Below are 27,323 nucleotides of genomic sequence, written 5' to 3'. Positions count from 1 at the left end.
AACCAGCTCCCATATAGAATGTCGGTGCTGAAGGAGGCGGCTTAGCCCACTATGCCACTGAGCTGGTCCCAAAAGATTTCTTAAACCAATATTTCACTTTGGTTGGCCTTTAACCTAGACTTTTTTTTTTTTTTTTTTTTTACCATACTTCCATGGGCAAATGCAATTTTAATCTCTTTCCACCTCAGCTTTCTCTTTGTAAATTGAGAATGCTGTCTCCAGAATTAAATGAGGTATAATTGATACAAAGTAAGGCGTTTACTGTTAATCTGGCCCCTAGAAGATACTTGGCAATGTTAGTCCTGTATCCAGTTCTCTCTCTCTCTCTTTTTTTTTTTTTTTTTTTGTACTTGGTGAATTAGAGGGTGGTGTAAAATGCTTTGAAAAGAACCACAAATAAAAGACACAAATAAAAATTGTATTCTCAAATCTAGATGTTAAACTATGCTGTGTACACCTGTGCTAAGAGTTACATTGAAATCCTTGTCATTCATTACTTGAGAGAAGCTGTCCAGGAATAAAGCAGCCAGTGGGATTTTTCTGAGGGAAACAGCGTGTGTGAGGGAACTGGGATTTGGGACTCAGCAGCAGTGGCTGTCACTTCTTAAGATTTTGTTCAAGAAAGGAAGAACAGCAGCTGACCCTTGAGGTCTGGGGTGGGAAGGAAGGGAAGGAGGGATGTAAACAAAAGCAAAGGCCCTCTGGTTCCCAGCCTGTCTCCGCCCACCCCACACTGCAGCCCTAGAAGAGGGCCAGTAAGTCTATCCAGGAATGCCCTGGCCTGGACTCCATTTCCCAGAGTCACCCGGTGCTCTACCGTTTTCCTCTCTGAACGCCTGTGCGTGTGCATGCGGAAGAACGTGCGTATGCGCGTGCCTTTCCGTGTGGCTCGGTGTTGGGAACAGAAGTTCAAGAGGCCGCGCTGCTCCTTCTCCCGCATTCACTGGGGAGTCTTGCTCTGCAAGTGCAGTTGCAGGCGGTTCGGGAGCGCAGCCCCAGACCAGCCGCCCGCCGCTTCTGTGCCTCTGCATCTGCCACCGTGGGTCCCAAGTTCCAGTGACTTCTGTCCCACCCTCTCCGCTCTGCTCCCCGTGTGTCCTGAAGAAAGGGGACCTGCTCCCGAGATTTTCCACGGCAAGTATGGAGACCAGGAGGGGGCATCTATGCGTGTGTGGGAGAGCGGTGGGTGCGATGGCGGGTGGCGGCTCCCAGACCTCGATCACTTGCTTCTCAGTGATCCTGGGAGCTTCTCTGGCAGAGTCAAGGCTGGGGCCCAGGTGTTGTGTCTCCCACAGCCACTTCCCAGTCTCCCAATTCTCGGCCGGTCCCACAGGCTGCCTCACTCAAATTCTCCTTAAAGTACACTGGAGGAGGTACGGCACAAGCAGGGCAGTTGAGAGCACGCAAAGGAAGGATTCCCATTTAAATAAGCCCAATTCTCACTTTGGGTGGGTCAGAGAATGCCTTGTGGCTGGGCCTTAGGCTATATCCCCTGGTAGTTCCAGCTGGGTGGGGCTTGGTGGCCCTCAGCCGGAGCCCGAGGCAGTGGAGAGGTGGAGATGGAAGATCAGAGTAGGATCTGGCTCTCATGGACCCCATGCTGGACCCCGGGGACACACTTGACAGCTGGGGCTCTGTGTGTTTGACTGACTTTCCCAGCAGCACGTGAAGCTTGTGCAGTAGCTTTGTGGATTGATCTCTCTTCCGTGTATAATTAACAGACTCTTTTTCAATCTGGAGCTTGAGGCTGATTTATTTTCCTGCTTTTCAATTTCTGTCTTCAACCATTCTTCTCATGTTATTAGGGATGTCAACTTTTATTACCTGCTGCCAATCCCTTTGCAAAGTGAGAAGTGAACTGAAATTAATGCAAGTCTACCGTGTGAGTTAATAATGAGCTACTTCAATCTGGATTTTCATAGTGGAGAGCTACGAAAACATAAATACAGAAAAGTATCAATTTTTCTTGTCTAGTTCTTTACAGTCACTCAATGCTCCACCAAGCTGATTATCTTACAGTCTATATGGTTTTAATTAAGAGGGCCAGTTGCTTTTTTTTTTTTTTTTAATTTGACAGGCAGAATTAGACAGAAAGGAAGGTCTTCCTTCCATTGGTTAACCCCCCAAATGTCCACTATGGTTGGCACACTGTGCTGATCCGAAGCCAGGAGCCAGGTGCTTCCTCCTGGTCTCCCACGTGGGTGCAGGGGCCCAAGCACTTGGGCCACAGCAGAGAGCTGGACTGGAAGAGGAGCAACTGGGACAGAACCGGTGCACATATGGGATGCCAGCGCTGCAGGCAGAGGATTAACCAAGTGAGACACAGTGCCAGCCGGTTACTTTAAAATATATATATATATATATATATATATATATATATATTTATTTATTTAAAAGGCAGAGTTACAGAGAGGCAAAGATAGAGAGAAAGAGAGAGATCTCCCATCTGCTGGTTCATTCCCCAGATGGTCACAATGGCCAGAACTACATGGATCTGAAGCCAGAAGCCAGGACCTTCTTCCAGCTCTCCCACACAGGTACAGGGGACCAAGCATTTGGGCCATCTTCCACTGCTTTCCCAGGCCATAGCAGAGAGCTGGATCAGAAGTGGAGCAGCCAGATCTTGAACTGGCACACATATGGTTTTACCCGCTCAGACACAACACCAGCTTCAAGTTACTTTTCTTATTCTGGGTTCTGTGTTTAACCCCATGACATTTTCAACATGGGAGGATATTAGTGGTAGATTTTCAAAATGACTGGCCTGTGGAAGCCTTTGTTCAAGGTGTTAATGTGAAGAGGGGTAAGGAAAAGGGAAAATGTGCCCCTCTCCCCCCACAGAGATGCCTACACAGTACGGTAAAAGATGTGGCTTTGGGCTGGCACTGTGGCTCAGTATGTTAATCCTCTGCCTGTGGTGCCAGCATCCCATATGGGCACCTGTTTGAGTCCCAGCTGCTCCTCTGATACAGCTCTCTGCTATGGCCTGGGAACACAGTAGAAGATGGCCTAAGTGCCTGGGCCTCTGCACCCATGTTGGAGACCCAGAAGAAGCTCCTGGCTCCTGGCTTTTGATCAGTGCAGTTCTTCTGGCCATTTTGGCCAACTAGGGAGTAAACCAGCAGAAGGAAGACCTTTCTCTTTGTCTATCCATCTCACTATCTGTAATTCTACCTCTCAAATAAATAAATAAAACATCTTTTAAAAAAAGAGCAATGTGGCCCTGAAAACTAACTTTCAGTATAATGACGTTTTCACTTGATTAACTGAGTGATTCATAGATTCTGTTAGAGTCCTGTTGTCACCAGATTACTAATCTGTGAAACTCATTTAGCATAGTAAGGTTACCTAGGAAGTAAAAATAGAAAGGGAATCCTGGATAGAGGTTGCTAGGGTAACAGCATTCTTCCTCTGAAACCCAGTGTGTTTTTGACCTTTTCTCCCATGTACTCCCTATCACAGTGCTTGTAAGTGGGCAAGCAGTTATATTTCTGCTGAAAACAGTTGCTTCACACCCAGGAAACAACTGTAAGACACTCTATCAGCAACTATGTTGTGTGTACATTAATATGAACTTGAAAACAGCCAAGAACAGGATTCCTAAACTACTCAGGCTCACTGTTCTTGGCACATCATTCCCTGCTCTGCTATAAGTTTCTGGCAAGTTCTTTAAAATTTTTAGGAGAGACATGTTTCATATGAGAGACATAATCTGATAATGTAGCAGTGATGTATTTAAGAAAAGGTGCCATGTGAGGAAGCAGTCTGATGTGTCCTTTCATCTTCCCATTAATAACTCATTGATGTCTAGCACAGGGTGGCAGAAAACAATCCTCCTTCTGAATTGCATCAAGCCAGGAGGATTCATCTACAGTTTATCTGAGCTTTCTTTGTATGAGGGAATAACCAAAATACAACATTGTATAGGTTTTTTTTTTTTTTTATTCATTTTATTTACTTGAACAGCAGATTTACAGAGAGATGGAGAGACAGAGAGAGGTCTTCCATCCGTTGGTTCACTCCTCAAATGGCCACAATGACTTGGGCTGGGCCAGGCTAAAATGAGAAGCTAGGAGCTTCTTCTGGTTCTCACACTTGATTTCAGGGGCCCAAACACTTGGACCATCATCCTTTGCTTTCCCAGGTGAATTAGGGAGCTATATTGGAAATGAAGCAGCCAGGTTTTGAACCAGTGCCCATGTGGGGTGCTGGCACTGCCAGGGTCTGCTTAACCTACTACACCAGTCCCATGTGCATTTTTCAAAGGGGGGGAGGGGTTAAATTTTGTCTAATATGACTCTCAAAGATTATAATTTCTGGGCCGGCACCATGGCTCAACAGGCTAATCCTCTGCCTTGCAGTGCTAGCACACCGGGTTCTAGTCCTGGTCGGGGCACTGGATTCTGTCCTGGTTGCCCCTCTTCCAGGCCAGCTCTCTGCTGTGGCTATGGCCCGGAAGGCAGTGGAGGATGGCCCAAGTGCTTGGGCTCTGCACCGCATGGGAGACCAGGAGAAGCACCTGGCTCCTGCCTTTGGATCAGCGCAGCGCACCGGCCGCGGCGGCCATTGGAGGGTGAACCAATGGCAAAAGGAAGACGGTTCTCTCTGTCTCTCTCTCCCACTGTCCACTCTGCCTGTCAAAAAAAAAATTATAATTTGTAGTAGATGATGATTTTGGTTATATTTTGAGTTTCATTACATTTCTATATTTTTTAAGTTAATGAGTACTAGTAGTTACCTTATTTTTTTAAAAGATTTATTTATTTTACTTGAAAGTCAGAGTTGAACACAGAGAGGAGGAGAGGCAGAGAGAGATAAGTCTTCATTTGCTGGTTCACTCCCCAGTTGGCTACAGTGGTCGGAGCTGTGCCGATCCAAAGCCAGGAACCAGGAGCTTCTTCTGTGTAGTAGTTATGTTATGTTATGTTATCCTTGCTTTGGATAAACAAACTCTCTCCCATCCCTCATTTAAAATGCTTTTTAAAATAGGTTTATTTTGAGGGCTGGCACTGTGGCATGGCAGGTGAGGCCACCACCTGCAGTGCTGGCATCCCGTATGGGTGCTGGTTTGAGATCCAGCTTCCTGCTGTCTGCTGGGAAAGCAGTGGAAGATGGCCCAAGTTCTTGAGTTCTGCACTGCATGGGAGACCTAACAGAAGCTTCTGGCTCCTGGCTTCTGATAGATCCAGTTCTGGCCATTGCAGCCATTTTCAGAGTGAATCAGTGCATGGAAGACTTCTCTTTGTGCCCTGCCTCTCTGTAACTCTGCCTTTTAAATAAATAAATAAATTTTTACATGCTACACCATGGAGCTGGCCCCAAGACCTAACAGGTTTTCTGGGTGCTTGTCCTGGGGTTCACTTTGAGCACTAAGCACAGTTATTCTGTGTGACTGAATATTTCATGTTTCTTATCGAAAAGTTTTTCTCATGATCTGAGTGATTGGGCTACATCTGCCCATAGTGGAAACTAAAACTTAATTTGGCATTTGAACACCCAGAGTGCTGATTCCTGTAATCTTCTGAATTTAATCAGAAAATGTGTTTTGAAACATTTGGTTTATGGGTAGACAGGGCAGTTTTCCTGGATCCCTGTGAGAATTGATGAACTGATGGTGTGTTTCTACCCCACGTTATATTCTGAAATTTACTTCCTTTTATTTTCTTAAAATAACTATATTTGAAATTTGCTCCCCCCTTCTGAAATGTTTGTGCTTCTGTCCTCCTTATAACCATGGACATGAGTAGCCCTTTTCCTTCCCTTTATGATGCTATAAGAGCAATAGGACATTGTCTCCCCTGTCAGCACATCTTCCTCAGTATATCTCTTTGAATTAGACCATGGGTTAACTTGGCTGCACAAAAGGCTTATACCTAAACCCAGTGTACCTAATGGATGAAAGTCATCATAAAATCAATATGCCTTGCAAACCTCTCATCTCTTGTTTTGAAATGTGTTTTGAATGTGTCTTATGTCAGTGTCTGTAAGCCAGAGACTTCCCACTTAAGGCAGAAGGCTGCTGAGGGACAGCACAACTGTAGCTTTGCTCTGTTACTTTACTGTGGCTACTCTCTCACCCTTTCTCTTTATTTTATTAAGATTTAAAAATTTTTATTTTAAAGCAGAGTTACAGAGAAAGAGGCAGAGACAGAAGGATGAGGATCTTGCATCTGCTGGTTCACTCAAGAGCCTGCAATGAATAATCCTGGCCCAGCCTGGAAGTCCAACTCAGTGTCCCATGTTGGTGCAAGGACCCAAGTACTTGTGCCATCTGTTACTGCTTCCCCAGTTGTGTTAGCAGGGAGCTGGATCAGAAGTGGAACAGCTGTGACTCAAACTGGCAATCATGGGGCTGGCATTGTGGCACAATGGGAAAAGCCACCATTTGCAATGCCAGCTTCCCAGATGAGCAGCAGTTCATGTCCCAGTTGCTCCACTTCTAACCTAGCTCCCTGCTGATGGCCTGAGAAAAGCAGCAGCGGATGACTCAACTGTTTGGGCCATTATAACCCATGTGTGAGACCCAGATGAAATGCCTGGCTCCTGGTTTCTGTGTGGTTCAGCCCTGGCCATTGCAGCCATCTCAGATGGAAGATCTCTCTCTCTTTTTAGCATTTATTTATTTATTTGCAAGGCAGAGATAGAGAAAGGGAGAGAATGAGAAACAGATTTTCCATCTGCTGGTGTACTCCCTAGATGGCTGCAATGGCCAAGACTGGGCCAGGCCCAAGCCAGGCACCAAGAGCTTCATCCAGGTCTCCCACTTGGGTGTCAAGGACCCAGGTATTGGACCATCTTCTACTTTTCCAGGGCTACTAGCAGAGAACTGGATCAGAAGTGGAGCAGCCAGGACATGAACTTGTACTTATAGCAGATGCCAGCACTGCAGACAGCAGCTTTACCTGCTAGTCCACAATGCCATCCCATCTGACTCTCCTTCCTCTCCATAATTCTGACATTTTTAAAAGATTTATTTTATTTATTTGACAGAGTTATTGATAGAGATAGAGACAGATAGAGAGGTCTTAAGTCTGCTGGTTCACTCCCCAAATGGCCACAGTGGCCAGATCTGAGCTGATTTGAAGCCAGGAGCCAGGAGCTTCTTCTGGATCTCCCACATAGATATAGGGGACCAAGGACTTGGGCCATACTGTGCCACTTTCCCAAGCACATTAGCAGGCAGCTGGATTGGAAGTGGAACAGCCAAGATCCAAACCAGTGACCATATGGGATGCAGGCCAGTGTCTCAACCAGCTGTGCCACATCACCTGCCCCCAAAACTCTGACTTTCAAGTAAATCTTTTTTAAAGGGTGGACACACATATTGGATCCCAGTATTTCATTTGGTGGTGGCTTAATCCACTGTGCCACAAAGCCAGCCCCGCCCTTTATGCTGTGTGTCAGGATCTTGGTAATATCTGCTGAACAAATGTTGGTATTATGTTAGACTCCTGTTTTATTTTGGTTCTCATTTGTTGAGTTCATTTTGGCTGCCACTTTTGGGTAGCAAGCTGTGATGTCATCAATGGCTAAAGCTGCCATGTGTTAGGCTGGCACAGATTCTACCTTTCCATTTCTTCAAATAGAAGTGGAAAATGAAATCCTCTCAAAACTAACATGCTACAAAGTAACTACTGGAAATCAAGCTTCCTTTCTTCTCACCTAACAGACCCAACTGGTCTCTGTGTTTCTCATTTTAGCCCAAACCTATATCAGATTCATAGAGCAGAAGGAAGCTTATTTTTCAAGGCAGAATTCATAGATGTGGTTGTCCATTCACCTCTGAGAATTAAAGCCATCACTCTGCTTTTTGACTGGTTTTCAGTCTGTGGTGGTGCCCTCTCTCACAGGAAGACAGATTCCTCACAGAAGAATACACCTAGGTGGAGAAAACTTTATGGAGTGGGCTTTCCAAAGTGAAATGGAATTCTGGCCTGGACATCCTTGAGATCATGATCAGCAGAGTGGGGAAATTCTTAGCTATGTCCATTCACATACTTTCCTTTTCGTTCAATGTATTCCTCCCTTACATAGTGCTCTGTGCTCTCCTGTTGCACAACACAAGGAGTGTCTGTGATTGAGGCTGTTTGTGTACCACTGCAGTATCTGGAGTTGCCTTTGTCTCCATCTCTAACCAGAAACTCAGATGCAGAGTGAGGAGGAGACTGCCAGCCTGCCACACAGGGTTTGGGCCCCTTGCTCCTTTACTTTTCTTCAGTGCAGGAGCAGTCTTAAACAGAGCTGTACTGGCTAGTATTGTTTCTTTTAGATTCGAGTGCTCAGATAGCAAAAGAAATACATATTTTTTTCTTATAGAACAGATTGAGGAGGCACTACATAAAGTCAGCAGCAACGTTCTTGGCTCTTGTTACATGTCAAGATGAGTCAGAATATATAGGGCCATTTGTTAAATTTTTTAAAAAATTAAAAATATTTATTTATTTGAAAGGCAGAGTTACAAAGAGAGAGAGAGACATAAATCATTTATCCACTGGTTCACACCCCTATTGGCCACAACAGCTGCAGTTGGACTGGATTAAAGTCAGGAGCCAGTATCTTCCAAATTTCCCATGTGGGATTAGGAGCACAAGCACCATCTTTTGTAGCTTTCCTAGGCACATGAAGGAGCTGGATCAGTAGTAGACAGTTGGGACATAAATTCATGCACAATATGGAATACCAGCATCACAGGCAATGGCTTTCCCAGTATGCTCTACTGTCTGTTTTTATTATTATTATTTTTATTTGAAAGGCAGTTAGAGAAGCAGAGGCAGAGAGAGAGAGAGAGAGAGGGAGAAAGGCCTTCCATCTTCTGGTTTTCTCCCAGATGGCTGCAATGGCTGGAACTACCCTGAACTGAAGCCAAGAGCTGAGAGCCTCTTGCAGTTATCCCACATGGGTGTAGGGGCCCAAGACTTGGGCCATCTTCTACTGCTTCCCCAGACCTTAGAAGAGAGCTGGATCAGAAATGGAGCAGCTGAGACTCAAAGCAGCGCCCACATAGGTTGGCGGCAGTGCAGGCAGCAGCTTCCCTGCTGGGACACAGTACCAGCCCCTCTATCATCTATTTTATGGAAATATATATTTAAGGGACATTAGAAGGCCATTCAGGTTCTTCCTACAAAACATTTTGAAATAATGATTGACAGTTTACAAGACTGCTTCCAAAGGGAGAGAGCTGCAGGAACAGAGAGGGCAGTGATATTGAAAGGGTATGAGGAACAAGGGAAGGTAAGAAGGCCAGAAGAAATCTTGAAAAGTATTCCAAAGGATAAAGTAATAGGGCACAGGTCATTTGTGAGGATTTCTATTATAGGGTTTTCCTTTTTTTTTTTTTAAATTAAAGATAATTTCTAACATAATTTGTGATATACTTGACTCACTTTTCAGTTTTCTTCTTACAAATAAGATATGCTTATAAGATGTAGAGGGGCTGGTACTGTGGCTTTGTAGTTTATTCCTCTGCCTGTGGCACTGGCATCCTATATGGGCACCGGTTCTAGTCCCAGCTGCTTCTCTTCTGATCCAGCTCTCAGCTATGACTATGACCTGGAAAAACAGTAGAAGATGGCTCAAGTGCTTAGGCCCCTGCACCCAAGGAGGGGACAGAGAAGAAACTCCTGGCTCCTGGCTTCAGATCAGTGCAGCTCCATCTGTTATAGCCATTTGGGGAGTGACCTAGCAGATGGTATAACTTTATCTCTGTCTCTTCCTCTCACTGTCTATAATTCATCCTCTCAAATAAATAAAATCTTAAAAAATAAGATGTAGAGAAGTACTGGAATTAAATGCAATAGTACACTCCTAAATATGCAGTTAGCATTAAATTTTTGTTGAGAAAGGGATGAGCTTGGCTTTATGTGTCTTGCTTAGAGCAGAATTTTTATGACTGAATTTGAGATAATTAAAAATCAGTTTTATAATTGAAACATTGACCATTTTTACTGCTGCAGCCTCCCCCTCACTCTGTATCCCTATGCAGATAGTCCACATGAAGGTACAACAGAAAGAGAGGCCTGCATATCTGGAGTAATGCAAATATGCCCTTTGATTAAACCAGGGGATTGATTGACTGGAGTTCTTTGTGATTCAGTTTGTGTTTTTCTGTAGAGTGAAATATAGTGATTTGGGTAAAGTATCTTGTCTTCTAGTTGATGATTCCAATTGGCTTTCTTATCCATCTACCTGGTATCACAGGTGATTCCCAAGACAGGTGTTGGACTCTATGGAAAAAAAAAAAAAAAAGTAGCCTCTTCAGAGTTGATGTATTTCTCCTGGAAAATTGGAGAAATATTTTGTAAGAAGCAGTTCATGGAGGATATACACTTCCCTAGAAATGAAACTGAAGTGATTCCCTTTAATTGCCCCTCCCTGAGCTAGTTCCTGAGGCTTATTGATCAGGGTAAGAATGCTAATATTTATAGGCCAATTATGAATGATCCATGTTTGTCTTACACATGAGATGTCTACAGATCTGTTTCTCAAGGCCTTTAAGATAAAATAAGAAAACTTTGCAACAAAAGAGAAGGTTGGCATTGCCTGTTGCCTTGGTCTAGGATCTGTGCATTTATTACCCACTTAGTACTCTGACTCCTATTGTGCGCATCTCCTGATGGTTCTTTTTTGGCCATTCCTGTGTCCAGATTCCTTAATGGGTGACAATCTTTGTCCAGATTTTCAGTCTGATAACTCAGCCCAAATTGAGTTGGACTAGTTTGTGTACCCACTTCAGGATTAAGGTGGTCCAAAACTGCCAGTGCCCAATGACTTGGCTGCCTTTATGCTCACTCAAGAGATAAGACTCTGGGCACGGGTTCCAAGTGGCTTTGCTTGGTCCTCTTCCCTTGATCTCCCTGGTGACAAGCTGATTCTCAGGTAGGCAGGGAACTTGTTGGCTCACAGAAGTCTCCAGATTTCTGCTTTGCACTCATCTGCAAAATATTTGAGTTTTCTCTTGGATCTCAAAAGTCCTGAGTAGGGAGTTTTATTTTGTATTGAGCTGTGTCTTTATAAAGACAGGTGTCACTGAATACTGTGTGGCCTCATAATTAACTGAACTCACTCAGGCCTGCATGGAGTTCTGGGATCCTGGCTTCAGGCTGAACATTGCCTGCTGTTAAAAAGTGCAAGAATTAAAAATTGTTATTATTTTATGCTCTTATAAAGCTGCAAAAGCATTAACATTGTGCATTTCTGGGTGATTTGAAAATTCTAAATTTGGGCCTGCACCGTGGCTTACCAGGCTAATGCTCTGCCTTGCGGCACCGGCACACCAGGTTCTAGTCCCGGTTGGGGCTCCGGATTCTGTCCCGGTTGCCCCTCTTCCAGGCCAGCTCTCTGCTATGGCCCGGGAAGGCAGTGGAGGATGGCCCAAGTCCTTGGGCCTTGCACCCGCATGGGAGACCAGAAGTACCTGGCTCCTGGCTTCAGATCAGCAAGATGCACTGGCCGCAGCGGCCATTGGAGGGTGAACCAACGGCAAAAAAAAGGAAGACCTTTCTCTCTGTCTCTCTCTCTCACTATCCACTCTGCCTGTCAAAAAAAAAAAAAAAAAAGAAAATTCTAAATTTGAAATCAATTGTGTTGACTGGCTTTGCAGAGTAGGAAGAAAATAATTGGTTTATTAATTATTTATAAAGAGAGATTATGAAAGAAGCTATTCATTGGTACCAATTGTCTAAGCTTTAGTATTTATGAAACTATGATTTATTTATTTATTTGTTTGTTTATTTATGTTTGAAAGGTAGAGTTATAGACAGTGAGAGAGACAGAGAGAAAGGTCTTCCTTCCATTGGTTCACTCCCCTAATGGCTGCTATGGCCAGTGCTCTGCTGATCTGAAGCCCGGAGCAGAGTACTTCCTCCAGGTATCCCATGCAGGTGCAGAGACCCAAGCACTTGGGCCATCCTCCACTGCCCTCCTGGGCCCAGCAGAGAGCTGGACTGGAAGAGGAACAAACAGGACTAGTACCCGGCACCCCAACTGGGACTAGAACCTGGGGTGCTGGTGCCACAGGCAGAGGATTAGCCAAGTGAGCCATGGCATCAACCTATGAATTATTTTATTTTATGAGCTATGTCCACTTGAAGTTGTGAAAGAAAACATACAATGATGGTTGTAATTCACTTTAACAGACTTTTTGAAAGATTTTATTTATTTCTTTGAGAGGCAGAGTTACAGACAGTGAGAGGTAGAGACAGAGAGAAAGGTCTTCCATCCATTGGTTCACTCCCCAAATGGCCACAACAGCTGGAGCTGCTTGATCCAAAGCCAGGAGCCAGGTGCCTCTTCCCAGTTGCCCATGGGTGCAGGGGCCCAAGCACTTGGGCCATATTTTACTTCTTTCCCATCCATAGCAGAGAGCTGTAGTGAAAGAGGAGTAGCTGGGACTAGAACCAGTGCCCATATGGGATGCCAGTGCCACAGGTGAAAGATTAACTTACTGCGCCATGGTGCCAGCCCCACAATTCTCTTGAAAACAGAAACATTTATTCCTGAGTCTTTTGATGAGTTAGGCCAATGAAGTCCTGACAGGGCACATATGTCTCTAGAATTAGAGGAGTGCTCATCATTCTCATACTGTGTTCTGTTGCTGTTCAGCCTGTGACAGTGAGACATATAAATAAAAAAAGATATTCAGCATGTGGTTACCCCACAAGGAGGCTTATCTTGTCTGCATCTGAATAATTTTGATAGTGAGATGTTTTTAAGTTGCTAAATATTCTCCTAATTTGTATTTATTTAAAGACTATTAACTTAGTACCATAATTTTTGTTATAATAATTTGATTGCTGATAAGGAATTTACAAAATCATACCTTGACTAGAAGTTTTACTTTGTAACAATCACAGACTAGTAGAAGTCATAAACCATTAACCCTCATTTTTCTAAAATAAGAGGTTGTAATTAATATGAATATATAAAGAATATATTTTTTAAGATTTTATTTATTTATTTGAGAGGTAGAATTACAGACAGAGAGAGGGAGAGACAGAGAGAAAGGTCTTCCTTCCATTGGTTCACTCCCCAGGTGGCTGCAATGGCCAGAGCTGCACAGATCTAAAGCCAGGAGCCAGCTGCTTCTTCCTGGTCTCCCATGTGGGTGCAGGGGCCCAAGCACTTGGGCCATCTTCCACTGCTTTTCCAGGCCATAGCAGAGAACTGGACTGGAAGAGGGGCAACTGGGACTAGAACTGGCACCCATAAAGGATGCCAGCACCACAGGCGGAGGATTAGCCTTTGCATCACATCACCAGCCCGAAGTACATGAAGAATTGAGAACAGAAAATCTACCAACCTCATGGAGTTTATCTCCCTTTCAAAACATTTAATAACCTTTGGGCTGGAGAATACTAATGTAAGGTACTGTAATTAAATTCACACAAAGAAAAGATGTTTTAGGATGTTTTACTTCATTATTTAAGTTAGATACTTTAGGAAATTCTAGATTATTTTGTGGATAAATTGTAATTTCTTTTTTCTTTTTCTTTTTTTTTTTTTGACGGGCAGAGTGGATAGTGAGAGAGAGAGACAGAGAGAAAGGTCTTCCTTTTTGCCGTTGGTTCACCCTCCAATGGCCGCTTCGGCCGGCGCATCGTGGTGATCCAAAGCCAGGAGCCAGGTGCTTCTCCTGGTCTCCCATGCGGGTGCAGGGCCCAAGGACTTGGGCCATCCTCCACTGCCTTCCCGGGCCATAGCAGAGAGCTAGCCTAGAAGAGGGGCAACCGGGATAGAATCCGGCACCCCAACCAGGACTAGAACTTGGTGTGCCAGCGCCACGAGGCGGAGGATTAGCCTGTTAAGCCACGGCGCCAGCCAAATTGTAATTTCTTTTCACAAGTGTATTTGAGTAGAAACACAAGCTTTTATAATCAATTATTTATGTTTAAAACATATGCTTATGTATGTTTTGTATTAAAATAACAGCATTTTATGAAGTTTAGATACATCTTGTTCAATACAAGCCTATAGTTTTTTTTAAGTTTTATTTAAAAAAAATCTTTGTATTTATTTTTTTAACACAGCAAATTTGAGTGACACAGTAAGTCCATAATTTACCACAAAATTCATAAACTTAACAACTGAGTATCTTAAGTCTTATAAATCTTCTGAATCATCCATAGTTATGCACTCAATGGAATGAACTCCTCAGCAGCTGAGAAGAATCTTAACTTAAAAGCACCAACTCTTCAGGCATCTCTACAGGCCTCTATTTTTCATTCTCTAAGACATGCAGTCAGACTGCTAGTGCAGAAAATACCAATTCACCTTAAGCTTAATGGATAAGAAAAAGCATTTGGGAAACCAACATTATTAATATTAAGTCTGAAAGCATTTCTACCTCTTTACTGAATGACTTTCCTTTCTGTCAATGTTAAACTCTAATGAATAAAAACTGTGTTTTGAACATAATTTTTTTCAGGTTTATCTAGCACTTTAAGATATTTGTATTTGTTTTATAAGCCTTAAGGAAAACAAAAAGATAATCTCTAATCTAGACAATTCTGGAATCTTTCATTAGATTTAGAATTTTACAGCAAAATAATATGATCTGTTTCTCCAAATAGTATGCCTTTTAAAAAATTCTCTTCATGTATGTAAATTAATAAAGCTTATTTCCAGTATATATTTTCTGTGTTTTCATTTGCTGGAGCAGGGTTCAAAGGGTGCTTTTAGGATCTTGCCAACATCTGCCCTCTGTACCCATAAATTACCAAAGCCATTAAATGGACAATAAAAACTGGTTGAGGCTACTGATGAATGCTTCAAAAGGAATCTGATACACACAGATTTTATTGTCATATTCAACTCAACTGAAGTCTTTCTTGAAATTGTACTCTTGATAGGCTGAAGACAGTAATGGAGTTAATTCTTTATGCCAAAGAGACATGGATCTGTTGTACAAAGGCTTCATTCTCTGTCAGTCATCAGTAACTTGAGGTCTTTCTGTATATTCTGAATGGCAGTGTTTGCATCTTCATATTGTAAGGCACTGCTAGCATATTTGCAGTATTTCTGAGCTCTCACAAACTCCTCAGGTTTGAGGTGGATATAGCCTTGGGAAACCATACTGAAAAGTGCAGGATCAATGGCTGGAATAGTCTATAGAGTAGGTTGGATAGTATTCCTTGTTACACCCATGCTATGAGGCACTTTTGCTGGTGTGTAGGCTAGGGCATGTGCACCCAGAGGACCCTGTATTCAACTATAGTTGTCTGATGGCATGCTGCCTGGGTCAAATGCTGAAGATGATGATGGCTGAGGTGTGTTGAATGGGCAGAGATGCTACTACATCATCTTCATTTTCTTCACCATCAGTATCTTCCTCAATTGCAATAGGGCCTACTTGAGGAGTCTCCTCATTGTTTAAGCAATTATGGATATATGTTACCTTCCACCTTGCATACTTCATGTGTTTCACATATTCATCAGTGTTATGTTAAGCACGGTTATGACATCTGTTAAAAGACTTGCAGTATAGAAGAACATGATCATGTTTTTTGTGAAATCACCCAGCACAATGTTCATTGTCTGCATATATAAACATTTTCCAAGAATAATTCCCCAAATGGGCAGAACCAACTACTCCTTGGGTAATAGCTTATTATCACTGTTTCTTTTTGTTGTTTTTGTGAAGAATCTGAGCCTGGATCAAGGCACAGCTATTTTAGACTAGGCCTCCATCTTGTAACTCAGGCCTGACCAGACCCTGAACCCTTTGGCAAAATCTCCTGAAAGAAGAAAAATAAACTCCCCTTGTGATAAACTCCCCCAGCAACAGCCAATCAGCAGATAGCAGGGAAATACCTGCTATCCAGATGTCTTTTCCAGGTGTATTTTTGGGCCATTAAGGTGATTGATAACATCCCCAAACCCTGCAGTTTGGAACATACACCCTCATGGCTTGGACCCTACACTTTAGCCAATCATTTTAAAAAGCATCAACCCCAAAGCCATCTAACCAACTTTACTAGGTCTATTCCCACCACTGGATTTACTAATCAATTTTAAGAGATGTTCTTTAAATTCTCACAGCATGAGATGATTTGCTGATGGTGCTATAATGTATAGAATGTCTCTGAAAACCCTATATAAACCCCACAAAGGAAATGGGATGGGTCCTCATCAGATGACCATTGTGATGATTGGAGGAGTGTACCCTAGATTGATCTAGAACAATAAACCTCTTTGCTTTTGCATCATTGAAGTCTCTCATTGGGATAATTGAGTCCTATCCAAGTCCGGTCTAATAGTTGTTGTTAAGATTTATTTATTTATTATAATGGCAGAATTACAGAAAGACAGAGAGAAAGAGAGTCAGCCTCTGCCATCCACTCCCCAAATGGCTGCAATGGCCAGAGCTGTGCTGATCTGAAGCCAGGAGCCAGGAAATTCTTCCAGGTCTCCCACATGTGTGCAGGGGCCCAAGGACTTGGGCCATCTTTCTACTTCTTTCCCAGGCCAGAGCAGAGAGCTGAGTCAGAAGTGGAGCAGCTGGGACTTGAACTGGAGCACATATGGGATGCCATCACTGTAGGCCAGGGTTTTAACCTGCTGTACCACAGTGTCAACCCCCCACCTATTTATTAAGAGCTCCTAACTGACTGTTAATTTTGATAAAAATTTATGACACCCAGGAGTTTTGTTATCAATCTTCATTCTAATTTGCATGGCATATAAATGACCCCCTTGGTGAAATATGTAATGATCAAACACTGACTACCAACAAACACCCCTCAGATCATTTCTTGAGCAACTGTTCAGTAATAGGCCACCACAGGGTCCTACTTGTCATGCTCCTGAACCATCAGGTGATGCTGTATGTTCTTTTATTTTTTAAAATTTTTTTTATTTTATTTTTTTATTTTGACAGGTAGAGTTATAGACAGTGAGAGACAGAGAGAAATGTCTTCTTTCCGAATGTTCTTGGTATTTTGATTGAGATCACATTGAATCTGTGAATTGCTTTTGAGGTGCTGGCACTGTGGAATAGTAGTTTGAACCTCTGTGGCATTGGCATCTCATGGATGCCAGTTTGGGTCCCAGCTGGTCCTCTGATCCAACTCTCTGCTTATGGCCTAGGAAGGCAGTGGAAGATGGCCCAAGTGCTTGGGCTCCTGTATCCACATAGGAGATGAGGAGGAAGCTCCTAGCTCATGGGTTCAGATCAGCCCAGCACCAGCCATTACAGCTATTTGGAGAATTAACCAACAGGTAGAAGGCATCATTTTTTGTCTCTCCGTCTCTCTATAATTTCCTCTCAAATAAATAAATGATTGTAAAAGTAAAATTAAAAATAATTTCTATTGGTAGAATGGGAATTTTGATGATATTAGTTCTTCTAATTTATGAACATCAAAGATTTTTCCTTTTTTTGTGTTTTCTTTTTTTTTTCTTTAATGTTTTATAATTTTTCTTATAGAGATCTTTCACACCCTTGACTAAATTTATTCCAAGGTAATAAAAAATTTTATGGTTATTGAGAATGGCACTGATCTGATAAGTTATTTTTCAGCCATGGCATTTTTGTGTATATAATGGTTATTGATTTTTGTGTGTTGATTTCATATTTTACAACTTTACCAAACTTGCTTGTGAGTTTCAATAATCTCTTGGTGGAGTCTTTTGGTTTCCCAATATTTAGGATCATATCATCTGCAAACAGGTTATTAGGCTTTCTCCTTTCTAATTTGTTTTCCTTTGATTTCTTTTTCTTGCATTATTGCCATGGCTAAAACTGTCAGTAGTGTATTGAACAGCAGTAGTGATGGAGAGCAACTTTGGTTTCAGATCTTAGTGGAAATGCTTCCACGATTTCCCATTCAATATGATATTGGTTGAAGATTTGTCATATATTGCCTTGATTGTGATAAGGAATGTTCCTTCTATTCCCAACTTGCTTAAGGTTTTTATAATGAAAGGTTGCTTTTTATCAAATACTTTCTCTTCATTTATTGATCATCATGTGGTTTTTATTCTTTAGTTTGCTAGTGTCACATATCACATTTATTGATTTGCATATGTTGAACTATCCCTGCATACCCTAGGTACATTCCACTTGGTCCAGGTAAATTATCTTTATGATCTGTTGTTGGATTTTATTAGCTAGTATTTTGTTGAGAATTTTGGGATCTGTGGTTATCAGATTTAATGTTCTTTAATTCTCTTTCTCTATTGTATCATTTTCTGGTTTAGAAAATAAGGTGACGCTGGCCAAATAGAAAGAGTTTGGGAATACTCTTCTCTTTCAATTGCTTTGAATAGCTTAAGAAGAATTGGAATTAGTTCTATTTTTAAAAGTCTGGTAGACTTCAGCAGTGAAGCGTTCTGGTCTTGGGCTTTTCTTTGGAGGGCTTTTGTTACTGATTCAATATCTGTCTTGGTTTTTTGTTTGTTTAGGTTTTCTATATGTCTTCATGGCTCAATTTTTGTACCTAGCATGTGTCTTGATTTCTTCCAGGTTTTCGAATTTGTTTGTCATTGAATGTGATGCCCACATTCTATATTGCAGTGCTAATCTAAGTTTTCAGTGTTTCACTTCCAAACTAGTTTCCTGCTTAATATCTCTGGGAAGCATGGGGTAGTGGCTTAAATTCTTTAGTTCCTTTCACCTAAGTGCAAGATCTACTACTTATTAGGGGATGTGAGAGCCTGGTCCAGCCACAGCTGTTGCAGACATTTAGAGAGTGAACCAACATATGGAAGACCTCTCTTCCTCTCTCTCTTCACCCACTTTCTGTGTTTCTTTGCCCTTTCTAAAATCATTTTAAAAGTTATTTACTTCTTTATTTGAAAGTCACAGTTAGAGAGAGAGAAAGAGAAAGACATAGAGAGATCTGCCATCATCTGTTTCATGCCTCTGGTGTCTCCAATGGCCAGTGTAGGGCCAGGTTGAAACCAGGAGCTTCTTTTGAGTCACCCCTGGGGGTGGCAGGAGCCCAAGTACTTGGGCCATCTTCCACTCTATCAGGCCATTAGCATGAAGCTAAATCAGAAGTGGAACAAGTGTGACTTGAACTGGTGCCTATATGGGATGCCAGTATAACAGATGGCAGCTTTGTATACTGCAGCACACCAGCCCCCTCTCTGCCTTTCAAATAAACAAATCTTTAAAAAAGAAATGAAAATGTCCTTAAGATAGTAAAGGTCATCATGATTGAGCACTGAAGAATGTATTGAAATGATTACATTTAAAATATTTATTTATATATTTGAAAGGCAGTGTTAGAGTGAGAAAGGGAGAGACTGATCTTCCTTCTGGTTTATTCTCCTCCAAAATGGCTGCAATGACTGGGGCTAGACCAGGCTGATCTCATGAGATAGAAGCTTCTTCCAGATATCACATGGGTTCAGGGGCCCAAGCATTTGGGCAATCCTTTGCTGCTTTCCCAGACAGATAAGCAGGGAGCTGGATAAGTTTGGAGCATCAATATCTGTGACATCCTCCTTGCAGTACAAGGATATAGAGCCCATCTGGCACAATTATGTCCTATTTATGGGTGGGCCAAGTATAACAGCTTCCAACTCTCAAGGTTTGGACTAGATGGGTTCTGAGGAATTGTGTTATAACAGGTATAAATCCATAACTCTTGGTTTAAGCTTTTGTTAGCAGATAATGGCTGTGACTACTTTGGGTCTCGGGATTGTCATCAGTGAAGACATCCAGATTAATAGTAATGAGATCAACAGTCAGCAGAATGGTGTCCAGCTGAACTTAAATGGTTTTTCTTTTTTATTGTTAGAATAGTGACCTCCTGCAGTACCCTGGCATCTGGACATAGACAGTAGACATTGGAAGCCATCCCCTCTGCCAAAAGGAGTATGCCAAGTTTTGGGTCCATCATTTATTAAGGAGGCCTTAGTAGCCATTCTCACATTTTACTATTATATATCCATGGCCAAAGTCCTACCAGACATCAAGGTTTGTAGAATCACAGGCTCAAGTTGTGTAGGTGACTGTTTTTCCAGTATAGCATGGTTAATAGCCATCTAATTTAATTTTACTGGCACATGGCAAGGTTCCAAGAGAGGTTATTTCTTGCATCACACCCTTGAGAAGTAATGGATATCATAGATGATGCAAAGAATTTAGAAGGCGTATGAGCTCCACAAGTGAAGAATTCACTGAGAGCACTAATGATAGTGCCTACAGAATTTAATTTGACTGAATTTTAGCACTTTTCATTGGAAGGGGGGCCAGTTAAGCTGGGCTGATTTGTAGCACCCATGACAATTAATTTTTTAAATGAGGCATGCATTGCACCAAAACCCAGGAAGGACTAAAAGGTATTAGCATTGTATGTTCTTCACAAGTCTGTCAAATAGTCTCATTCAGGGAGGAAGTCATCAATGTGATGTGTTCTTGTGCTCCTGATAAAAGGTGAGTATAGTTAAGTTCTTTGCAAAAATTGTGTTTGATGGCAAAGTCAATGAGATGCTCATGTATAGCCTAGAAGTGTCTTTTCAAAGTGAAGGCAAACTAGACTAAGGAGCTGTTGGAAAGCTTTGAGCAAAACACATTTGCCACTTTTGTAATAGTTAAGATGGGTTATTTATCTATTAAGAGGCATCAGATATATTAATATTAGATATAAAGTATGGTGGACATAATCAATGGCATATAGCATTAAGATTTTAGTAATCTACCATGAGATGCCATTTACTTTTTTCCAGATTCAACAGGTAAAATTGGGCTGCCAAGTGGTAAAGAGCTGGGATAATCACCTTTTTGTTAATTAAATCTAATGTAATTTTAATGCATGAAGACATTGAGTTTTCTTTTTTTATTATGTCATCTTAATTATTTTAGTTTGGGACCTATGGATTGTTATTTTCCCTAGTTAAGTTGTAGCTTAAAATTTTTATTTTAATAATTACTTGCTGTATTAGGCCATCTCTCCCACCTGTGGGATTTTTTGAGTACATCTGACTATTGGAAATTTAGGTAATACTATAATTAAAATGAGATGTACCAAATAAATTATTTTTTTCTTCTGATACATATTTTGGAACTTTTCTAAAATGGTATTGAGTACCCTGTTTAAATTTGGGATCCCCTGGGTAAGACTTATTTGAGCCACATTACTGATTACATCTATGAAACTCTGAATAACTGCATCTAGAACCTGGAAAAGTTGATGTCTTATGCTGAAGAGACATAAAAATCAATGTTTCTTTATCTTTTAATTATATAATTTACAAATAAATTTTAGATCTCTAAAAGGATGAAATTATGTACTTTTCAGAAATTTATACCTATATATAACTGTAATTTATACATTTTACATTTTCCTCCTTTAGGTTTTTAATAAGACTTATTAGGACTGGCACTGTGGTGTGGATAGAGGCCCACACATTTGGGCCATCTTTTGCTGCTATTTTCCCAGGTTCAATAACAGGGGGCTGGATCAGGAGTGGAGAGATTGGGACACAAACTGGCACAAACATGGGATGCCATTCCCACCTAGTAAAACTTGGTCAGATAACACTGGTTGTTTCTATTAGTGACATTTCTATTAGTGATAAGTAGCTCAAGCTTGACCTCAAATTTAGTCCTTGTAGGATGCTGAATTAGTTTCACTCTGTGATCATCACTCTCTTTATATCTTAGGGACTATATTTTTCATTATTGATTCAGTAAAATCAAGTGTTAGAGCTCCTATTTCCAAGTGTTTGAAATTATAAATGCTGGTCATTACTCAGAAGGTTTAAGTAGGGGTTCGTGCCATGGCTCACTTGGTTAATCCTCCACCTGTGGCACTGGCATCCCATATGGACACCAGGTTCTTGTCCAGGGAGGGCAGTGGATGATGGCCCAAGTGCTTGGGCCCCTACACACACATGGGAGACCAGAAAGAAGCACCTGGCTCCTGGCTTCAGATTGGCACAGTGCCATCCATAGTGACCATTTGGGGAGTGAACCAATAGAAGTAAGACCTTTCTCTCTGTCTCTCTCATTGTCTATTACTCTGCCTGTCAAATAATAATAATAATAATAAAAAAAGATGTATTTAAAACCAGTGAGAGGAAATGAGTTGTAAAAGATCAATCAACAACAATTGAGTGTTGCCTGCTGCCTGCCCACTTTCTTCTCAGGAATCCCCACAGAATTTACAACCGTAATTCCAAAATCACCAACTCCTGCTGTCAGAAGTGTGTGGCTACCACTATAGGGAGCAATAATTTTCAGAAAGGACAAGGGAATCCACTATTTCATGATACTGTTCTTGTTTGATGCCTAAAACTTCATTTTCTGTTTACATTGTATGATGCTGGGAACTAAGTAATAATTTTCTTCTGGGTCTGAGATGAAGTTATTTAAGATAGAAGTTCAAAACTGATGTCCCTCAATTTGAAGAATGAAGTCACTGAAAGGCAATTACCAGATCAGTGATGACATAGGAATTTGAATAGCACAATTCATACACTATCCATAGAAAAAATTACTAATAGCTGTGGGCCAACAGTCAATGGCCCATGAGACCATCACTCAAATCCTCAAGAGTTTGACTATAATTTCATGCCAATTCTCATTTAGACAAGAAGAGGAGTAAAAGCAGGAGCTCCATAATACCTTTATATTTGTCTCTTGCCTAATTTTTTGGCAGAAACCGCAACTTAAGTGCAGTTTTTTTTTTTTTTTTTGATATAGCTTTGTTAAAAATATACAGATAACTGGATTGATGGACAGATGAATTTCAGGAAGTTTTGGGTAAAGAATTACTAGATAGCACAGTTTTATATATTCACAAAGATTTTACAAGGCATTCACCCTGTTTTCCAGCCATATTAATCCACCAAATTATTACTATTTTACTGTGAAATATGATCCACAAATTGTTTTAGTAGGTATGATCAGGATTCATTTTAAAGGATTAAAAATGATTTATTCAGGGATATTATTTTCTTCTTTAAACACTAAAGTTAAAAAGAGTCCTTGTCCCCCCCCCCCCCCCCAGGTATCTGTAGAAGTATTTGAGGTTTTACAACACTCTGGCCTCAGAATCAGCCCTTAAGGCATTCGGATCTGGCTGAAGAGCCCATGAGAGTATTGTAGTCATGGAAAGCCAAGATACCATGGAAAAGGAAAAAAAAAAAAAAAAAAGAAGAAGAAGACCTAAATGAAAGATCTCTGTGAGTGAGATCCCAGTGGAAAGAACAGGGCCATCAAAGAAGAAGGTACCTTTCTCTGAAGGGAAGAGAGAACTTCCACTTTGACTATGACCCTATCGGAATAAGACCAAAGTCAGCGAACTCCAAAGGCTTCCATAGCCCTGGCAACTCATGACTAGAGCCTAGAGAGATTACTGATGCCATGAACAGGAGTGTCAAATTGTTAAGTCAGCAACAGGAGTCACTATGCAATTACATCCCATGTGGAATCTGTCCTTAATGTGTTGTCTAATGTGCAGTGATGCTGTAACTAGTACTGAAACAGTATTTTTACACTTTGTGTTTCTGCGTGAGTACAAACTGATGAGATCTTTACTAATTATATACTGAATCAATCTTCTGTATATAAAGATAATTGAAAATGAAAAAAAAAAAAAAACCCTGGTGTTAAATTGGAAATGGCATAGAAAATTAATTAATTTTTAAAAAAATATCATGTAGGATCTCTGTCTTTAATGTGCTGTACACTGTTATTTAATGCTATAACTAGTACTCTAATGGTAGTTTTTTCACTTTGTGTTGCTATATGGGGGCAAACTGTTGAAATTGTTACCTAATATATACTAAACTGATCTTCTGTATATAAAGAGAATTGAAAATGAATCATGATGTGATTGGAAGGGGAGAGGGAGCGGGAAAGGGGAGGGTTGTGGGTGGGAGGGAAGTTTTGGGAGGGGGAAGCCATTGTAACCCATAAGCTGTACTTTGGAAATTTATATTCATTAAATAAAAGTTTAATAAAAAATCAAAAAAAGAAGTATTTGAGGTTTTAGAACCACAATTTAATTATGAGAATTGAAAAAATAATAAAATATTTAATGGCAATTTCCAAAAATTCTATCCACATTTTAATTTCTCCACTTATAGTGTGTTTCTTTTCTTCTTTTCTTTCTTTTTTTTGGACAGGCAGAGTTAGGCAGTGAGAGCGTGAGAGTGAGAGAGAGAGACAGAGAGAAAGGTCTTCCTTTTTCCATTGGTTCACACCCCAAGTGGCCGCCATGGCCGGTGCGCTGCGCTGATCCAAAGCCAGGAGCCAGGTGCTTCCTCCTGGTCTCTGATGCGAGTGCAGGGCCCAAGGACCTGGGCCATCTTCCACTGCACTCCTGGGCCACAGCAGAGAGCTGGACTGGAAGAGGAGCAACTGGGACAGAATCCAGCACCCCAACCAGGACTAGAACCTGGGGTGCCGGTGCCACAGGTGGAGGATTAGCCAAGTGAGCTGAGGTGCTGGCCAACTTATAGTATGTTTCTTTCAAATGTATTTGCCAAGCCAGGAATTAATGAGGAATTGGAATATTATGTGAGCACTTCATGTGGTTAGACAAGTTTTTATGTATCCCTGCTGTATCCTAAGAGGTTGATTTTCCAGCAAATTTCTTCCTAATGGAGGTGTGCACTGTTTTACAGGGAAAGTTGCTTCATTAGCACATGATGTCAACAGGGAAAGATCATGAAAAGTCTCCTTTATTTTCCTTCTCAGCATATGCCATTGCAACCACCCCACCATCTTTAAAGAATTTCTGGTCCTGAAGCTGTCCTCATATTGCTCAAGGACTGTGTGATTGGTTTCTATGTCTGTGAATGTTAGTGTGGGGGTAAAAGGAACTTTGGAGAGCAGGACAGGTTCCTGTCTCTTGTTGGCATAGGTGCAGATGTAGATTGGAGGCGTTATAATCTCTCATTCAGGTACACCCTATAGACCTTGGCTGGTTCAGGAAGGGATACCAATGGTAGATCCTCAGTTCCAAAGACATAGAAGAAATGAATAATGTTGAATTTTCAAGGATTTTTTTTTTTTGTCAGAAGATGAGGGGCTGGCGCTGTGGCTCAGTGGGTTAACGCCCTGGGCTGAAGTGCCAGCATCCCATATGGGCGTCGGTTTTAATCCTGGCTGCCCCACTTCTGATCTAGCTCTCTGCTGTGGCCAGGGAAAGGAGTAAAAGATAGCCCAAGACCTTCGGCCCCTACACCCATGTGGGAGACCCAGAAAAAGCTCCTGGCTCCTGGCTTCAGATCAGCACAGCTCCATTGTGGCCATCTGGGAAGTGAAACAGTGGATGGAAGACCTCTCTCTCTCTCTCTCTACCTCTCTCTGTAACTCTGCCTGTCAAATAAATAAAAATAAATCTTAAAAAAAAAAAGGTATATGAGGTGTCTGACAGAAGACCAATGGGTCTCCAGATATACAGAAAGGGGTTCTAAAATTTCTGTAGACAACTGGTCTCATACAAGATGGCCGTGGGATGTAGATGGATATTCAGACCATTTGAGCTGAATTGTATATGAGCTGAATGTAGGTTGCACCTCTGTCACTGTTTACTCATCTTTAAGATGAGTATAGCAATAATATTAGTGAAATGTCCTTATTGTGAGATGTGTGCCGGCTGACTTACACTGTATTGCAATTGCATTTATGGGGTTTCTGGTGTATCTCCTTTAAATGAAGTTTCTGGTTTCCTGCACTGTATAGCCTGTCAATAGCTACTCATTTGAGGTTACAGAACTTATACATTGCATAGTTTCTGGGAACATTGAAGTTTGGGTACTGGGGAACAGTCCCATTTCCTTTGGAAGTGAGAAGTTGTTATGGTATTTGAAGAAGAGAGCTCAATAAATAGGAATATTTTCTAACAGAATACAACTTAATACTCTCTGAGATAACACCTTAAGACTAAGAGCAGGAGGGTTGTGGGTGGGAGGGAAGATTTGGGAGGGGGAAACCATTGTAACCCATGAGCTGTACTTTGGAAATTTATATTCATTAAATAAAAGTTAAAAAAAAAAAAGACTAAGAGCAGAGACAAGAGTCATTAAAAAGTAAAGATCCTAGTTGCATTGTCCAAGCGGTTATGGATCATACTGACCAGAGTGAACAAGATATACTTGATATTAACTTACCTCATCCATTAGTTTTCAAGGCTTGGTGGTAATAGAAGTTCTGGACCAGCATTCAAAAGAGAGTTGTGAATGGATTAGAAAGACAGTGGTCTTAATGGTGCAGCCTGGGGTAGAGGGATAACCTCTCCTATCTGAGAGTCACCATCTGCATTGCTTCCTACCACATGCCCATTAATTCATTCCACTATCATGATCTCTAGAAATGGAGGTCTGTGAAACCTACTCTGTCATATACTTGGTACCTGGGCTATGCTGCCCCCTGTATTCCTTTTCTCTTTATCTTTTATTTAATAAATATAAATTTTCAAAGTACAGCTTTTGTATTACAGTGGCTTCCCCCCCATAACTTCCCTCCCACCCACAACCCTCCCATCTCCCACTCCCTCTCCCATTCCATTCACATCAAGATTCATTTTCAATTCTCTTTATGCACAGAAGACCAATTTAGTATATATTAAGTAAAGATTTCAACAGTTTGCACCCACACAGAAACACAAAGTGTAAAGTACTGTTTGAGTACTAGTTATAGCATTAATTCACATTGAACAACACAATAAGGACAGAAATCCTACATGGGGAATAAGTGCACAGTGACTCCTGTTATTGATTTAACAATTGACACTCTTGTTTATGGCCTCAGTAATCACCCTAGGCTCTTGTCATGTGTTGCCAAGGCTATGGAAGCTTTTTGAATTCTCCAACTATAATCTTACTTAGACAAAGTCATAGTCCAAGTGGAAGGTCTCTCCTCCCTTCAGAGAAAGGAACCTCCTTCTTTGATGGCCCATTCTTTCCACTGAGATCTCACTCACAGAGATTTTTCATTTAGGTGTTTTTTTTTTTTTTTTTTTTTTTTTTTGCTGGATTGTCTTGGCTTTCCATCCCTAAAATACTCTTATGGGCTCTTCAGCCAGATCCGAATGCCTTATGGGCTGATTCTGAGGCCAGAGTGCTGTTTAGGACATCTGCCATTCTATGAGTGTGCTGTGTATCCCGCTTCCCATGTTGGATCATTCTCTCCTTTTTAATTCTCAGTTAGTATTAGCAGACACTAGTCTTGCTTATGTGATCCCTTTGACTCTTTATCCTATCATTATGATCAATTCTGAACTGAAACTGATCACTTGGACTAGTGAGATGGCATTGGTACATGCCACCTTGATGGGATTGAATTGGAATCCCCTGGCACGTTTCTAACTCTACCATTTGATGCAAGTCAGATTGAGCATGTCCCAAATTGTTGCTCTCCTCCC

General features: G+C 41.4%; 1 protein-coding gene and 1 pseudogene across 2 annotated transcripts in view; one reads left to right on the top strand and one right to left on the bottom strand.

Annotated features, from left to right (window-relative positions):
- The first annotated feature begins 904 nt into the window (after positions 1 to 904).
- Positions 905 to 27,323, top strand: part of LOC133755272 (zinc finger protein 665-like) — a 50,355-nt gene continuing 23,936 nt past the window's right edge. For both annotated transcript variants that reach the window (XM_062185447.1, XM_062185448.1), the window contains exon 1: positions 905 to 1,138. The gene's annotated coding sequence lies outside the window, so the exon portion shown is untranslated. The remainder of the gene's footprint in view (positions 1,139 to 27,323) is intronic.
- LOC133755240 (vacuolar protein sorting-associated protein VTA1 homolog) lies at positions 14,911 to 26,079 on the bottom strand (annotated as a pseudogene).

This window comes from Lepus europaeus, unplaced genomic scaffold, assembly GCF_033115175.1.
Source record: "Lepus europaeus isolate LE1 unplaced genomic scaffold, mLepTim1.pri SCAFFOLD_3_1, whole genome shotgun sequence".
Lineage (NCBI taxonomy): Eukaryota > Metazoa > Chordata > Mammalia > Lagomorpha > Leporidae > Lepus > Lepus europaeus.
This window is presented reverse-complemented; position numbering and strand designations above follow the sequence as displayed.